General features: G+C 35.9%; 2 long non-coding RNA genes across 3 annotated transcripts in view; one reads left to right on the plus strand and one right to left on the minus strand.

Moving 5' to 3' along the window:
* The window catches only part of LOC147572015 (uncharacterized), a 546,875-nt gene that overhangs the window by 260,428 nt on the left and 268,193 nt on the right, over positions 1 to 18,254 (minus strand). The window lies entirely within an intron of this gene.
* Positions 1 to 18,254, plus strand: part of LOC147572016 (uncharacterized) — a 463,768-nt gene that overhangs the window by 48,207 nt on the left and 397,307 nt on the right. The gene's annotated exons all lie outside the window — the stretch shown is intronic.

Below are 18,254 nucleotides of genomic sequence, written 5' to 3' on the forward strand. Positions count from 1 at the left end.
TACAGGGAAAGAACTGTAACAGTACATGCAAATTTTCTTTTCATTTATTTTTCCCTGATAAACCTCATGTTAACAGACTAATTGTTGTTTATTCAGCTAAGTGTTCTCCCTGCACTAAAAATATGCATTTACAGAGAGAGGAATATAGAAGAAATTTCCCTTCTCATTTGCCATTGTCTCCTTCTGTGGCACTCCCCAGATTCTCTCCTATAAAGAATTCATTCTATAACTCTAGTCCTTGCAATTCATTGCTTTGAAAGTTAAATAATGCACAGAGGGACTCTACATTTTCAAAAAATACAAGTCCTACACACTCAGCAAAACTACATAACATCTTGCAGAACCTGTTTCTTTAGTATTTTTGTGATTACTGATAGTATTTTCTGATATATTCATTGAATATTCTTGTTATACATTAAGTTTTCTATTTTATCATGTATATCTATATACATGAATAGATTTATAGCATTTACAGTAGAAACTAGAAATTTAGCCCAACATACTTTATCACATGTTATTTAACTGATACATTGGGTCATATTATTTATATCAGAATAAATATCTCAATATATATTCTGTTTAAGAAATCTCTTTTAATTTTTGGTATACACACACACACATACACACACCAAACACACCCAGATAGAGGGATTTTTTTTATGTTATATTTATTTTATTCATTTACATAAATACATGCAGTTTTAACTGCATGCCATCCTATTCCTGCTTGCATATGTGCTTGCAGTTAGCCGAATTTTAAAGTCCATTTGGGATCATTTGAAAGCATTAGCTCTGACCAGAAGTAAGCAGAATAAGCAAAACAGGAAAAAATTAAAACACATTTGCTGACTTTTCTCTATCCTCTAAAGTCACCAAAGTAAAGTTCTCCAAGCTTGGACACTTATCCTTATTTTTTAAATAGTTTTGTGGCTATGCTTCTTCTTCTAAACTAAAGACTGTTATAATTTTATATTCACCTCATATCCAGGTCATTTGGGAATGGAACATGAAGATAGTAAAGAAAAGAATTTCCTTTTCTTGAAGAACTGCATTGGACACTCTCTATATAATGTCTCATTTCACCATTATAAAGTCTGTTGATTCTGAAATTGTTTTTGAAAGATGCAATTAATATTGCATTTGGACTAAGTGATATATTGGGGAAGGAAATAAGACTATGAAGGAGACAGAAGTATGCCATCAAGAACTTGAAAGAACCTCAAACCTTTTATGATATAATGTAGTCCTTATTCCCTTTGCCAATTTATTTTATACTTTAGTGAAATTACTTTCTGATTTGAATCTTTTCTTTTTCCTTCCTATCTTCCATACACATAATAAAGACATCTTTCAAATCTCTAGGTCTGACTATGTCATTGCTTTCTTAAAACCTTTTAATGGTCCTTTCCAGCATATGGACAAGATAAAATGTGTCAACATGACCCTCTATTATATGTGGCACTTGCCAATCTGCACTTTTTCTTCATTCATTCATTCAATAAGTAAGTGACTTAAATGTCTAAACTGAGAGAAAAATATAGCATAGTGATTTAGAACACAGGCTCAGGAAGCAGACCGCCTAGAAGATCAGACTCTGCATGACAGCTGTTTGAAATTGGCCAAGCTACCAAAACCTTCTAAGTCTTGGTTTCTTCCTTTATAAAATGAAATAGGAATAGACCCTACAATATAGTGCTATAGGAAACTAAATTAGATAATCAACACAATGTATGTAGAATAATGCCTAGGGGTGCCTGGGTGGTTCAGTTGGTTAAGCATCTGACTCTTGATTTCAGCTCAGGTCATGATCTCACAGTCATGAGATTGAGCCTTGCATGGTATCACTCTCCACACTGGGCATGGAGCCTGCTTGAGATTCATTCTCTCTCTCTCTCTCTCTCTCTCTCTCTCTCTGTCTCTCTCTGTCTCTCTCTGTCTCTCTCTCTCCCCGTCTGCCTCTCTCCCCTACTTGCACTCACTGTCTCTTTGTCTCTCTCTCTCTCACCCTCCCTCCCTCCATCTCTCTATCTCTCTCCCACGCACACACATGCACACACACACACACACACACACACACACACACAGAGAGAATAATGCCTAGGACTTTGTGAGGACACAATACAATAAAGGCAGACTAGCATAGTGGTAATGATCCTGTATCTAATGGATAACTGTATATAACAGATTGAAGACAGGCAAAAATGGATAGCAAGAGGAGAGATGAGTTAGGTGCCTATTGTGCTATCATCTGACAGTAGATGATGTTAGTCTGGAGTAGAGTGGTAGAGCTGAAATGGAACAAAATGAACATTGTGCTATCATCTGACAGTAGATGATGTTAGTCTGGAGTAGAGTGGTAGAGCTGAAATGGAACAAAATGAACATATTCAAGAAAAATTTGAACTTAGTATGTGTAAGATTTAGTGATATATTAGTTTTGCGGAATTAGAGATGTCAAGGATTATTTCCATTTGTGTGTGTGTGTGTGTGTGTGTGTGTGTGTGTGTGTGTGTAATAGGATGAAGGAAGACTAGGTTTGAAGTAGGACAAGGGCCAGGAAGCAGAATGGAAGATGCTGGAGTTGGTTTTGTATAAGTTGAATTTGATATGTCTTTGAGCAGAGGATAAATGTCAAGTAGGCAACTGAATATACTGGAAAGTATAACTGAGGATGTCTTTGCACAATCTTCAGCTGGGTACTAGGCTCACATCTTTAAGGTCCAGCCTGATGAAATCTCCAAACGCTGTGTGTAAGCAGGCTAGTCAGTCAACAAACTTCTTTTCGCTACTCCTAGTTCACAGCTTTCCTTGAGGTTAAATGTGGCCATATAACTAAATTGTGGTCAACAGACCATGTCTTACTTCTTGGCCTGGCCCATAAAAAATGGACCTCAAGTCTTCCTCATCCCTAGCTGCCTGTCTGATGCCCAGGATCCAGCAATGGACGCAGCCCTTTGGAGATGCCACAACCATAGGATGGAGGCCTTTGAAACACCAAATGAAAGGGGCTCTACCATGTACACCAAATATATAGAAATGAATGAGCAAGAAAAAGTCTACTCTATTAAACCTCTGATATTTTAGAACTGTTTAGTAATTAGCCTCACCTGAAATATTCCTAATTCTCCATGAAATATTAAATGTCCCTCTATGTTCACAAAGCCTCATGACATATTTGAATCATTATACTTTTCATATGAAGTACCATATTGGCTTATAAGCCTGTGTCTCAAAAACAGTAAGTTCTATGACAGCAAAGTCCATGTATTTCTCTTCTTTTTATCCCTAGATCCTAACATGATTCCTAAAACAACTGGTTTTTGGTGAACATTTTAAGCATGAGAAAATGAAATTATTCAGTTCATTCACCCAAATTTTCATTATACTTTCCCCAGGCCAAGTTCAAAGCATACACTAACACCTGTACATTACTAAGGCCCCAATTCCTTAATTGTTTATTAATTTCTTATTTGTATTTGTCTTCCTTGACTTTGTTCCCTAATACTCACAATCGTCTTGAGTTGTCACAAAAATTGAATTATCTTCCACTATATAGTTATTAAATAGACTTTGAAGTGTTAAAATTTACTTTTAGGACCATAACTCTTCCTTATGAAATATCTTCATTTTGTTGCTGCTGTTTTCCTTTCTGTTGTTTCTATTTCAGCCAAAGTAATGAGCCTTTTATTTTATCCTTTAGTTAAAGCCGTCTCCTTTAATATTTCCAAAACTATTCCAATTAATTTAAAAAAAAAAGAACAACAAAAAATTTGGTCAAAAATATTGAATACAAAAAAGTACATTCTGTTTTTTCTTAGCCCTGATGCCTTGCTGTTTTCTAAATTCAGCTTGGCATCTTAAAGTGCCATGAAATAATTAGAGAGATCACAGAAGGCTACCCCTCTCCTTGGCTAGGGAACAAAACATGTCAGATCACCATATGCTACCCCTACTTCAGTGCAACCTTCTGAAAACTCATAAATTTCCAACTTCAGCGTTTCTAAGCAACCACTTTAATATTTTCAACCACGAATTGGATGAAGGCCCCAGTGAAAGCACACAAGGAAAATTCATGGAAATAACCCTAGGAAATGCCATGTGCACTCAAACAAAAGAGAAGGGAAAGTGTGCTTCCTCAAAGGATGTCTGCATGTGGCAGGTGGGTTCTGGTCTTCACAATTAGTGAGCATTGTCCTGTAATAGCAAATGCTTTAATCATCAATAATTTAAAAATGAAGCTTAATGATAAGCTTTCCTCACATCCTGTTGGTGTATTTTGTTTTAGTACATTTAAAAGTATAAGTGACTTAAACATTTTTGTATAAAAGAATAATTTGGCCCTTAGATCTGACTAATATTTTTCAAAGATGCAATTTTATATTTAAGCATTTAATATTTTGTGTTCATTTACTTATATAATCAGTATGGTATAAAGATGTCTGAATTTCATAAATAGGAAATTTACTACAAAATGACAGAATATCCAACTTTTAGTTGTCCAAGATTTATCAAACACATAGTCATGAATTCCTCTGAAAGATATTCAGTAAACCAGTGAAAATTTTGACATAAAGAAACACTGGTTTAATGACTGGTCTTTGGGAATGAAGCATGGAAACAATGAACATGACATCTAGATTTAGAATCACCTAGGTCCAAATTCTAATCCACCACCTACTAGCTATGCGACACTAGTCTAGGCATGTAAACCCACCCAGCTCTAAAATGGATTTTAATACCTATTTGGATTACTATAATGATTAAATGAAAATATACATGAATTCTGAGCTATTGTTATTAAGAGCTATCATTATTGTTTATTTATTATTGACCTGTATCACCCTTCCTAATTAAATGTCCCTTGGGGAAAATCGTGTGAAAGTGTTTTATTCCTCCAAGAAATTAACTCTATCTTTCTGAAAATGCCAGTGTGAAATTCTTCATGCGGTGGAAGAACTTGTCAGGGCGTGTGCTAACCATTTATTCTCCCACAGCCCTCAGACAATGGTTTACTTCCTGCTGTCATTTATTGTACTCTAATATATCAAAGGTTTTTGGCTCATCTATTTTCTTTTTGTTTTTTTTTTTTTTTTGTTTTTTTTTTCAGAGACTCTCTGGCCACAGCAGTAATCAAACTTACCAAGTGGGCGAGTAATGAACAGAAATGTCACATATCCAGCAGGAATCTACACACAAAGCAATCTCCTTATCCTTTGCCAAAATCATATTCCACTGTGGACTGCATGCATTCCCAGAGCAACACAGTAATGCCTCGGGCCCTAAGTGCTTTGCCTCTGGCTCCTCTTTTCATGCCTGCAATTGTATTATTAGAGGTGTCCTCCAGTAGATGTTAGCTTTACTCTCTATTTATTATCACCCAGAAGCCAACAGCTTATACATTCAGGAACAAGGGAATACTTTCCTGGGCTTCTAATATAGTTTATATTTAGTTTGCAGCTTTGCTCTGAAAATTTTATAACTCCACTGAATATATTTTGTTAGTAACTAACACCTATGGCTTGTAATACTTTGGACTTTCAATATGTTTTCACACAAATTTCATTTGATTCTCAGAACCATCCTGCAAATTAGACTGGACAGGTACTATCATAGCTCAAGAGAATGTGATTGAAACTTGAATAACTTACCCAAGGCCACAAAGTGTATTAATGTCTGACTCAGGAGTCCTTTGACAGTAAGTGTCTTTCCTTACATATTACTATAAATTTTTGTAATACAATAGCATGTGATCAATAATGGACAGATAAATGTCCATGTTCCATGACTGAAACATCTGATATATTGTGAGTTTTGTTTTATTTATAGTATTTAATAATTTGACTTTCTTTGTAATCTCAAGTTATGTGCAAAGACGGTAAACAATTGGATTGTAGCCAGCAAATACTAATTTTGATTGTTGTCATGAGAACTATATATCATTGAAAACAATTGTGATGAATCACATAGCTGTACAACTTGTGATATATAATATAAGAAATATATAGTTGACCTTTTTCCCTGTTTCTGACACATAGGTCCTAAAGCCCTTGGAATTTCCTAAGTGGTAATAACACTAGAAGTGTCTTTTTATTTATTTATTTTAGAGAGAGAAGGAGAGAGAACATAGATGGGGGGAGGGAACATAGAGGGGGAGAGAGAGAGAATAAGAGAGAGAGACAGAGAGACAGAGAGAGACAGACAGAGACAGAGAGGATCAGAAATAGGCTCCACACTGAGTGCAGAGCCCAACACAGGATTCAATCCCTGGGATCATGACCTGAGCTGAAATCAAGAGTCAGATGCTCAATCAACTAAGCCACCAGTTGCCCCAATAAAAGTGTCTTGATATTCACAACAAGCTCCTTTCAACTACATCTGAGTTTATGTTAATGAAGTGACATTCTGTAAGCACCTAAGCATGAGGGCTGATTGCCTTGTCAGTACCACCCCTAGACCTCAGGGAGGGAGAGGGACTGGAGGTTGGGTTCAATCACCACTGACCAGTGATTTAATCAATGCTGCCCATGTAGTAAAGCCTCCTTAAAAACCCAAAAGGAGGGGATTTCAAGGGCTTCCTGGTTGGCGTACACATGGTAATTTGGGGAGAGTGGCACACTCAGAGAACATGGAATCTCGGTATCCTTTCCCTATACCTTGCCCTATGCATCTCTTCCATCTGGCTTATAAACCAGTTGTCCAGTAAGTCAAATGCTTCTCTTGCATACTGTGCACACCCTAGCAAATTAACTGAACCCAAGAAGCTGGTTGTTTGAACCTCTGATCTATAGCTGGTTGGTCAGAAGCACATGTGAGAACCTAGGCTTGCAATTGGCATCTGAAGAGAAGAAGCAGTCTTGCAGGAATGAGCCCTACCTGTGAGATCTCCAGGTAGATAGTTTCAGAGCTGAGTTGAATTTTAGGATACCCAACTGACATCAGATAATTGCATGGTAGTGTAAAAACCACCCCTCCATACACATTTTAATTGGAGTCAAAATTTTATATCTATACATTTGAATAATTGAAAAAAACGTTCATAATCATTATCATTTCATTCGGAAAATAACCATAATATTGTGTGAGAAAGGTAGAGCAATTATTGTTCCTATGATAAATATTCAGGAAATCTATATGAAGTGGCAAATGAGTGAACACAGTCCATTTTTTATGAGGAAATTGACTGCTATGCACTGAACCTATTTCTTCTTGAGGCCAGTTCTTCTGACTAGGTGGGAAAGATACTTTCCATTACCCCAAATTCCATTTTGGTTTAAACACAGTCACTACCTAATTCAGGCATTTAACACTGACTTTATTTTATGACACTATGGAAGACAAAAGAGGTAGATTTGGTTTCTGCAATCCAGAAACTTATATTCTAACTGGAATATATTGAGGCAAGAATATGAGTGCAAAAAAGCACAGAGGCATGCAGAATATTTAAAACAATGAATTACTGAGACATATGGATGCCCAGTTCTGTTTATGGCTAGAAACATTTTCATGTGGAATTCTGAAAATTTAGAAGATTAATTGTCTGTGAATGCCCATCAATAGTCAACACAAAAAAGAAGTTGTGAGAAAGCTATGTTCTAACCTGGCAAGAGTTTGAAAGAGGTAAAAACTTGAGGCCACATAGATAAACGTAGAGAAGCTAGAGAGGAGAAAAAAAGAGAAGAAACTAGAGTAAGAGTAAGCTACTTCTAAAAGAATGGAGCAAAGAACTTGGTGGATCTTTTCTCCAGAAAAGCAATTCAAGTGGTGAAAAATATTAAAAAAATTATTTAAAGTCTCTAAAAATTGTCATAAGGATACACAGAAAATGCATAAAAATTCATTTAATAAAAATTATTAAATATTGCTAAGAACAATGAGAGTCTATGGAATTTGAGCCAACATAATTTCTTTAGCTATCTTTAGTCCTCAGCTCCACATTATAAAAGGTCTACCCTAGGCACTTGCAGCCAAGAAAATGGGGCTCCCTCTTTCCCAGAACATATGGTATCATCCCAGGAGGGGCAGGTGCTAGGATTTCTCATCCACAGTCCCCCCCCTCCCCTGGCCCCTGAAGAAGTTCTATTCCAGGCAGGTATTGCAAAGAAGACCCTGGTCTCTCTTTTCCCATCTCACTCCTTCTCTACCCCAGGAGGAGAAAGTAGTGGATACTAGGCTCCGTGACTTCTGCCCCACGACACTGACAGGGTGAAGATTTCAAGCTCAGAAAGGCAAGCCAAGAAGACCAAGGGGTACCATACACACATTCTGGTGTTGACTAGTTAACTACAGATGTCACTCCATGAAAAAAAATGATTTCTACCCCAAGCTCCAGTGCAGTAGCACAGTAGTTCTGCCCAGGTAGAAATGTATATCATAAGGATGAAGAGCTCCTCAGCTCTGCCTATGGAGACTGACCTTATTTGTAACAGGAAATTTGAGAATTTAATGACTAAGAGTGTTGCTAAAACAATGAATATCTTTATGGCAAGCAATTATAAGGAGGCTGGTAACTCCAGTACAAGCAAAATTATAGAGAGGCCAGATGTTTAAAAGAAAGAACCAAGGACATAGAGAGCCCAGAAGAGTCTTCTTATAATCACAGTCAACTTTCAGGGATAGGGAGGCTTTGCACATGCACTAGGTTGCACCCACTCAGAGCAAACAGCAGAATGTAGGGAGGCAGCTTGAAGGCATTCCCAGATGACACACAGACTCATCAATACAGTGCAAAAGTCTGAATGGTAACAGGGGCAGACAAGTTTGACTTTTACTGAAGTCCTCTGATCCTGGAAACAGTCATGGTTAAAGAAATTCTCCACCTTTTGTGTTCTGCAAATGGCTTACTGCAAAGAAACACCCTTTCCCATATTGACACAGTTGTTTACTTTTGACAAGATCAGACACTCTAAATTCCCATTCTGCACCTCATAAATATTTATGCTTGTCCTCATTGATTAATCCAGAACAAAATACTTGTTAACCAACTTTGGTTAAATTTCTCTCCTTACCACCTACTCCTGAACCCCTGGCTCAGACTGAGTCAGCATACAAGTTCTCCTAAACCTGCCCTCCTGAAAATAGGTTGACATCAGGATAATTCCTTTATCTGCTCTCTCAGTGCTCTACCCTTTCATCCCACCTATCCACATTCACTTTTTTCTAGCCTTGTTTCCTCTTCCCGATAAAAGAAAAATTCTTTTTTTTTTTTTTAGTTTTTATTTTATTATTTATTTATTTACATGTAAATATAAATTTACATCCAAGTTAGTTGGCATATAGTGCAATGATTTCAGGAGTAGAATCCAGTGATTCATTCCCTACATATAATACCCAGTGTTCATCCCTACAAGTGTCCTCCTTAATGCCCCTTGCCCATTTAGCCCATCCTCCCACCCACAACCCTTCCAGCAACCCTCTGTTTGTTCTATATATTTAAGTCTCTTATGTTTTGTCCCCCTCCCTGTTTTTATATTATTTTTGCTTCCCTTCCCTTATGTTCATCTGTTTTGTATCTTAAATTCCACGAAGTCATATGATAGTTGTCTCTCTATCACTGACTAATTTCGCTTAGCATAATACCCTCTAGTTCCATCCACGTAGTTGCAAATGGCAAGATTACATTCTTTTGGATTGACGAGTAATACTTCACTGTATATATATACACCAGATCTTCTTTATCCATTCATTATCAATGGACATTTGGACTCTTTCCAAACTTTGACTATTGTTGATAGCGCCGCTATAAATATTGGTGTACATATGCCTTCTAAACAGCAAACCTGTATCCTTTGGACAAATACCTAGTAGTGCAATTTCTGGGTTGTAGGTTAGTTCTATTTTTAATTTTTTGAGGAACCTCCATACTATTTTCCAGAGAGGCTACACCAGTTTGCATTCCCACCAGCAGTGCAAAAGGGTTCCTCTTTCTCCTCATCTTCATCAACATCTGTTGTTGCCTGAGTTGTTAATTTTAGCCATTCTGATGGGTGTGAGGTGGTATCTCATTGTGGTTTTAATTTGTATTTCCCTGATGATGAGTGATGTTGAGCAATTTTTCATGTGTATGTTAGCCATCTGGATGTCTTCTTTGGAAAAGTGTCTATTCATGTCTTTTGCCCATTTCTTCACTAGATTGTTTTTTGGGTGTTGAATTTGGTAAGTTCTTTATAGATTTTCGGTACTAACCCTTTATCTAATATTTCCGTCGGTTGCCTTGTTTCCTTTGCTGATTGTTTCCTTTGCCACGCAGAAGATTCATATCTTAATGAGGTCCCAATAGTTCATTTTTGCTTTTGTTTCCTTTGCCTCTGGAGACATGTTGGGTAAGAAGTTGCTGTGGCTGAGGTCAATTCTTTTTAACCAACCCTTGTTGATGTAGTTGTTGCATTCTCCCTATTAAGTCCCTTTCCTCCCCTTTGCAATAATCCCTTCAAAAAAGTCTCTCTGTACCAAACTGTTTTTTTTTTTTTTTCTTTTTGGCTGTGCTTAAATACAATTTTTGACTAAACTCTGAATGAGCAATAATCTACTCTGACCCAAGAGTAACACCAAAAAAGTCAGAATTTAAAACAGTATCACAGTCATCCTGGAAGACTGTGTGCATGCCCAAAGCTGTGCTTTCCCATGAGAAATCAGAGAAGTATTCTCCAAGCCACTAGTCCCAGACTAAACAGGGGACAAAGGAGCATAAAAAGTCCCTGAACTGATGTAGCTGCCTTTAAGCACACATGTATACCAACAGTAAAGGATAAAAGTATATAACTAAGGGGGCCTAAGCACAATCTTAATCAATAAAATTTTATGCCATACCAGAAGTTTCTCCTAGGTAGTTCAGATAAAAGATAAACAAAAAGCAATCATCATCATCATCATCATCATTAGCATCTTAGCTGGGATGTCAGAGGCTGTACGTGGCAGGGGGAAAAGGCTTTACAGAACTTGTTAATTTGATAAATAAACAAATGACTAACCCTAAACATCTAAGGGACCAGTTACCAAAATATCTAAAATGTTTAGTTTTCAACAAAATATTAGGAAATATGCAAGGATCAGGAAAATGTGACCCATACTCAGGGGCATAAAGCAGAAAATAGAAATTACCTTTGAAAAAGTCCAGATGGTGAACTTAACAGATGAGGATTTCACCTATTATAAATATGTTCATAGAACTAAAGGAAATCATGCACAAAGAATCAAAAAGCTATATATAGTAACAATTTACCATCAAACAGAGAATACTGATGAAGAGATAGAAATTATTTTAAAAAAACAGAAGGCAGTTATGGAAGGCCGTTATTGAAAGTACAATAACTGAAATGAACACTTTGCTAGAGGAGCTCAAAAGCAGATGAACTGGCAGAAGAAAGAATCAACAAACACTAAAAGAGATCAAAGGAGATGATGCAATATGAAGAACAGAAAGCAGAAACAATGAAGAAAATTGCACACAGCCTCAATGAGATGTGGGATACCATGAAACACACCAACATATATGAATAGGAATACCAAAAACAATTTTAAAGGAAGAAAGAAAAAAACAATATTTAAATAAATAATGTCTGAAAGATTTCCTTAATTTGATGGAGAATGTTACTTGACAACTTTTTCTCTAAAATGTTCATTTTTTATTATTTATTTTGAGAGAGAGAGAGGAAGAGAGAGAATAAGCAGGGTGGGGCAGAGAGAGGGAGAGAGAGAAGACCATGCAGGCTCTGTGCTGTCAGCACAGAGCCCAATGTGGAGCTTGAACTCAAGAACCATGAGATCATGACCTGGGCCAATATCAAGAGTCAGATAGATGTTCAACTGACTGAGCCATCCAGGCACCCCAGAATGTTACTTCACAACCTTTGATTAAAATAAATTCATAGGGATCCATAGTTGAATTATTAAAAAACAAAGAGAAAATCTTGAAAGCAACAAGAGAAAGCCAACTCATCATGTACCAGGGAGTGCAATAAGATTTATATTTGACTTCTTATCAAAAACAATGGAGAACACAAGACAGTGGGATCGCACTTTCAGAGTGCAAAAAGTCAACCAAGTATCTTACATTTAGCAAAATTATCATTCAAAACAGAAGGTGAAATAAAGCTATTCTTAGATAGCATCAAATAATAAGGTTGCTAGCAGATATTCCTTACAAGAACTACTAAATGAAGTTATTCATGCTGGAAGCAATCAGTATCAGCCAGTAATTGGAATCGACACACACTTAAAAAAAAAAAAAAAGTGTTCGTAAACGTGATTATGTATGTAATCAAAAAATCAGTATAATTGCATATTTCTTCATCTAAAGAGTCCTTTGGACTAATTTAAGAAGAAGCCACATAAATCAATGTGAATAAAATTGAATAGACTTTTGAAAGGGTGATTGGCATAATTATGTCCCCTCTCCCAAGATGTCATGATCCCATGATCCCTGAACCTGTGACTACCTTACATGAAAAAGGAGGTTTTGCAAATGTGATTAAGACAAAGGATTTGAGACAGGAAGATTATCTGGGATTAACCAAATGGGCCCAACCTAATTACGTGAGTCGTTAAAAGAAGAGACCCTTTCCCAGTTGAGGTTGATTAATGGGAATGTGATTATGGAAGGAAGATCAAAAGGTTGCAATGTAAAAAGAACTTAATATGCCAAGACTGGTTTCAAAGTTGAAAGAAAGGAACCATGAGCAAATGTAGGCATTCTCTAGAATCTGGAAAAGGCAAGGAAACTTACTCTCCCCCAGAGCCTACAGAAAGGAACACAGCTTTGCCTATGCCTTGAATTTGGCTCAGTGAGACCTGTCTCAAACTTCTTACCTACAGAGCCATTAAAGATATAAATTTGTTTCATTTCAAGCCACGATCTTAATGGTAATAAGTTATAGTAGCACTAGATAACTTTGAAAATGGTGGAATCTAGTTAGTAATTTTAGAATACCACAGAGTAAGATAGAACTCAGATAGACTCAGATTGCTTCACCGGTGAATTCTATCAAACATCCAAAGAGAATTCATATCAATCATTCTCAAATTCTTCCAAAAAATTGAGTAAAGGGAACACTTCTCAATTCACTCCAAAAAGCTAGTATTACCTTAATACAAAAATCAGACAAAATATCACAAGAAATGTAACTATAGAACAATATCTCTTAAGAATACAGATGGAAACGTCCTCAACAATATACAAGCATCTTCAGGAATATATAAGAATTATAAGACCAAATAGGACCTTCCAGGAATGTAAGGGTGTTTCAATATAAAATCATTCATATTAAAAGGAGAAAGGAAAAAAACAAACCTAATTATCTCAATGGAAGAAGAAAAAGTAACAAAAATCGAACTCCCTTTTATGATAAAAACACTCGACAAACTTAGAAAAGAACTTCAACTGATAAAAGTCATCTATGTGAAACTCACAGCTAACATCATTCTTGGTGGTGAAAGACTAAATACTTTTCCCCTAAGATCAGGAACAAGACAAAGATGTCTGTTGTCACTTTTATTTAGCACTGTACTGTAGGTTCTAACAAGAGAGATTAAAGAAGAAAAAATAAAGTGCATCCATATTGTACTGAAAGAAAGCTGCCTCTATTTTCAAACTTTATTTGAGATATACTCATCCAGATTCAGGATATACAGTCAATATACAGAATTTAATTGTATTTCTCTACATTAACAAAGAGCATTCTTAAAATGAAATTAAGTAACCAATTCATTTAAAATAGTACCAAAAAGAATAAAATACTTAGGTATAAATTTAACAAAATAAGTACAAAGTTTATATAATAAAAACTACAAAACATTGCTGAAAAAAGAGAATACTTAAATAGAAAAACAATCCATGTTTACAGATCAGAACACTTATTGTTAAGAAGCCCCAATTAATCGACAGATTCAGAGCTATCCCAGTTAAAATCCCTGCTGATATTTTTGTGAAACTATATGGAAATAAAAGGGAACAAGCATAGATATAGAATATATAGAAAAATAAGAATATATTAGGATGACTTAGACTTTCCAATTTCAGAATTTGCTGCAAACTACATTAATCAATATATTAGTGTGGTATGGGCATAAGATAAATGTATATATCAATGGAATAGAATGGAGTCCAGAAATAAACCCTTGACTTTATCATCAATTTTTGTTGTTATTTTTTCATTTTTTAAATGTTTATTTTTGAGAGACAGAGCACTAGCAGGGGAGGGATAGAGAGAGAGGGAGACACAGAATCTGATGCAGGCTCCAGGCTCCAAGCTGTTAGTACAGAGCCTGACATGGGGCTCGAACCCACAAATCATGAGATCATGACGTTAGCTGAAGCTGGATGCTTAACTGACTGAGCCCCCTGGCTGCCCCTATCATCAATGTTTGAAAAGTGTACCAAGACAATTCAATGGTAAAAGAACAGTCTTCCAACACATGGTACTGGAACAAGATAGCCACATGCAAAACAGTGTGGTGGGACCTCCTCCTCACACCATAAACAAAATTATTCAAATTGGATTATAGACCTCAAGGCAAAATAAAGCAAAATCTAAAACCCTCAGAAAAAAACATTAGAGTAAATCTTTATGATCTTGGGTTAGACAAGGTTTCTTAGGTACAACAAAGCACAAATGATAAAAGAAAAAAGATAAATAAAACTACATTGAAATTAAAATCCAAACTTTTATGCTGTAAATGATACCATCAAGAAATACAAAGATAATCCACAAAATGGGAAAAAATATTTGCATACCATATGGTTGCAAGAGATTGAGATAAGAGATTTGATAAGAGATTTGATAAGAGATTGATGAGATGAGATAAGAGATTGATAAGAGATTGGTAAGAGATTTACATACAGAATATAGAGCTTATACAACTCAATAATAAAAAGACAAATAATCTAATTAAAATGGGTAAAGGGGATGGCTGGGCGGCTCAGTTGGTTAAGTGTCCGACTTTGGCTCGGGTCAGGATCTCGCAGTTCATGGTTTGAGCTCCATGTCAGGCTCTGTGCTGACAGCTCAGAGCCTGGAGCCTGCTTTGGGTTCTGTGTTTCCCTCTCTCACAGCCTCCCCCACCCCCCACCACTCACACTCTGTCTCCTTCTCTCTGAAATAAACATCAACAAAATTATTTTTTAAATAGGTACAGGATTTCAATAAATGTTTGTCCAAAGAAGTCATACAAATGGCAAATACAGCAATGAAAAAAATGTTAAATGTCATTAATCATCATAGAAGTACAAATCAAAACCACAAGATATTACTTTATACTCAATATTATGGCTATAATAAAAAAGACAGACAATAACAAGTATTTATCAAGAACAGGAGAAATTGGAACCCTTACCCATTGCTGGGTGGGAATGCAAAACGGTGCAGCCACTGTGGAAAACAGTTTGGTGGTTCCTTAAAAAGTTAAACATAGTTACCATATAACCCAGTTATTCCACTCCCAGGTATACATCCGAGAGAAATGAAAACCTGTACATAGCATTATTCATAATAGCCCAAGTTTGAAAATAACCCCAACATCCATCACCTGATGAATAGATAAATAAAAGGTATGTTATAACCATGTGATGGAATAGTATACAATGACAAAGAAGGGAAGACTGAAACATGCGACAACACGGATTAGGATTAAGTGAAAGAGGTTTATCACAAAAGACTAAAAACTAGATTTCATTTACATGAAATGTTCAGAGTATGCAAATCTATACAGACAAAAGATAAGTGATTGCTTAGGACATCCATAACAGCATAACAAAGGTATGGGCAGCATAACAAATTGACTGCTAATGAAGTTACTTTGGGGGGAGACAAAATATTTTAAGATTATATTGTGGTGACAGTTGTACAGCCCTGTGACTAAAAAGCATTGAATTGTGTACTTAAAATGGGTGAATTGTATAGCATACAAATTATATTTCAATGAAGCTCTCATTAAAAAGGGCATGCTGCTGCTTTGAGAAATGATTAAGGGTCCTTTATTTTTTTTAACTTTATTAATTTTGAGAGAGACAGAGAGAGCACACAACCATGTATGTGCATCAGTGTGGGGAGGGGGCAGAGAGAGGAAAGAATCTCAAGCAGGCTTGGTGCTGTTGGCACAGAGACTGATGTGTGGTTCCATCTCACCAACAATGAAATCATGAGTTGAGCCAAAATCAAGAGTCGAAGTTTGACTGAGCACCCAAGGCACCCCCTGGTTAAAGGTCCTTTGACTAAAAGAGACAGAGGAAGATCAACTCTCTGTAAAATAAGCAGAAAGAAGGAAGGAAGGAAGGAAGGAAGGAAGGAAGGAAGGAAGGAAGGAAGGAAGGAAGGAAGGAAGGAAGGAAGGAAGGAGGGAAGGAAGAAAGAAAAGAAAGAAAGAAAGAAAGAAAGAAAGAAAGAAAGAAAGAAAGAAAGAAAGAAAGAAAGAAAGAAAAGAAAGACTCTTAATTGAAAAAAATGGGGCATTTTATTGAAATAAATAGGAGTGCCTGGGTTGCTCAGTTGATTAAGCATCTGACTTTGGCTCAGATCATGATCTCACGGTTTGTGAGTTCAAGCCCCACGTTGGGCTCTGTGCTGGCAGCTCCAGCCTGGAGACTGCTTCAGATTCTGCGTCTCCCTCTCTCTCTGCCCCTCCCCTGCTCGTTCTCTCTCTCTCTCTCTCTCTCTCTCTCTCAAACAAATAAACATTAAGAAAATGAAAGAAAGAAAGAAAGAAAGAAAGAAAGAAAGAAAGAAAGAAAGAAAGAAAGAAAGAAAGAAAGAAAGAAAGGATGTATAACCAAGGCTTACAAAGGGAAAGGACAATCTCTCCGGAGTTTTGATGGGCAACTTTATAGACATTCTCCAGGTGCTACCATCCTGTGCTTTAGATCTCAGCCTTCCCAGTCTCTGTGCCCCTTTGTTTACCTTGAGATGAGCCAGCTTTGATCACATGCTCAAGGAGATTTTTTTCCCAAAGAGCAGAATTATTTATCTTTTAATTTCCAAACACATTTCACACACAAAAAACAATTTTTCTTAATGTTAAATTCCTGTAATAATCAATCTACCAATACTTATCTGGAAAATAGTTTCAAGTAGGCCACCAATAATCATTTTATCAGCTATTTCCTCTGATTGGCCAAATTCATTCTGTAGTAGTTTTTCTTTGCTTTCTATCAGTGGCTTTGGGGGAACAAAATCTTCCTCTGTATTTGAAAGTTCAGGTATTTTACTTCTCTCGATTGTAAGGGAAGTTATTAACAATAGGACAGGTTTCTCTCTTTCAGCACCAGTGCCTCTTATTTATTTTCTATTAAAAGAAATACCTGCAGAAAGTAATAAACTAAAACAAACAAATAAAACCCAAAGGATATAAAATGTAAAGTTAAGTCTTTTTATTCAATCCAGTTGAACTACCCAGAGGAAATTATTTTTTAATAACAATTTTTCCATTAAAAAATAGAGCTCTATCTAAAGACACTATAAAATGGCTCATAATTTCATCACCCAGGTAACTACCATTATTGTTTTAAGTGAATATATAGTTAATATATGCATTTGGTCATAAAATGATACAAAAAGAAAAAAATTATATATTTTTGATTCTCCTTCCAGACATTTTAACTTCTATTCCCCAATAGTAATCTGTCCCAATTATTTATTTGCTTTTGAAATTGAAAACTTATATATCAATATTTTCAGATTTAGTGCATTCATTTTTTTATTATTAAATATTTAATTTTTATTAGAGAATAGCAATAAATTAATATTTATGTATTCCCCTCTTAGCTTTAAAAGATTTACAAATACCTCTAGCCACATTAGGGACAGTTTACATTTATATATGTTTAGGTAAAAATATTTTTTCCCTTCAACTTACAAACAAAGGCCATAAACATCATATTTCATTGGCAGGGTGGAATTTTCTTTTTATCTGTTAACTTACATATGCATGTTTGTTTTATCTATTTCACTACGTTGAGTTCCTGCAGATGTCTCCAATCTAATGACTTACTATTGTGCTTGAGCCCTAGATTTTGTATTCCATTTTTTGCAGAGTAAAGATCTATTTGAAATGAAGCTCTGGGCCAACAGGTATCCAAGAGGCTACTGAACTCACTTATCAGAATGTTCTGTTCTTTTTCAGCTTACAGAATTTTCTATACTTTCTTGCCTTCTCCCCCAGTAACTTTATAAAACATGTTTTTAATGCTTAATTTCTTATATTTGTTCTTGCTCACTATCTATTCATTCCCTGAACAATATAAATATTTTTCACTTGGCTTTGAACTT

This window comes from Puma concolor, chromosome F2, assembly GCF_028749965.1.
Source record: "Puma concolor isolate L17-30 chromosome F2, mPumCon1.1.hap2, whole genome shotgun sequence".
In the NCBI taxonomy this organism is placed as follows: domain Eukaryota; kingdom Metazoa; phylum Chordata; class Mammalia; order Carnivora; family Felidae; genus Puma; species Puma concolor.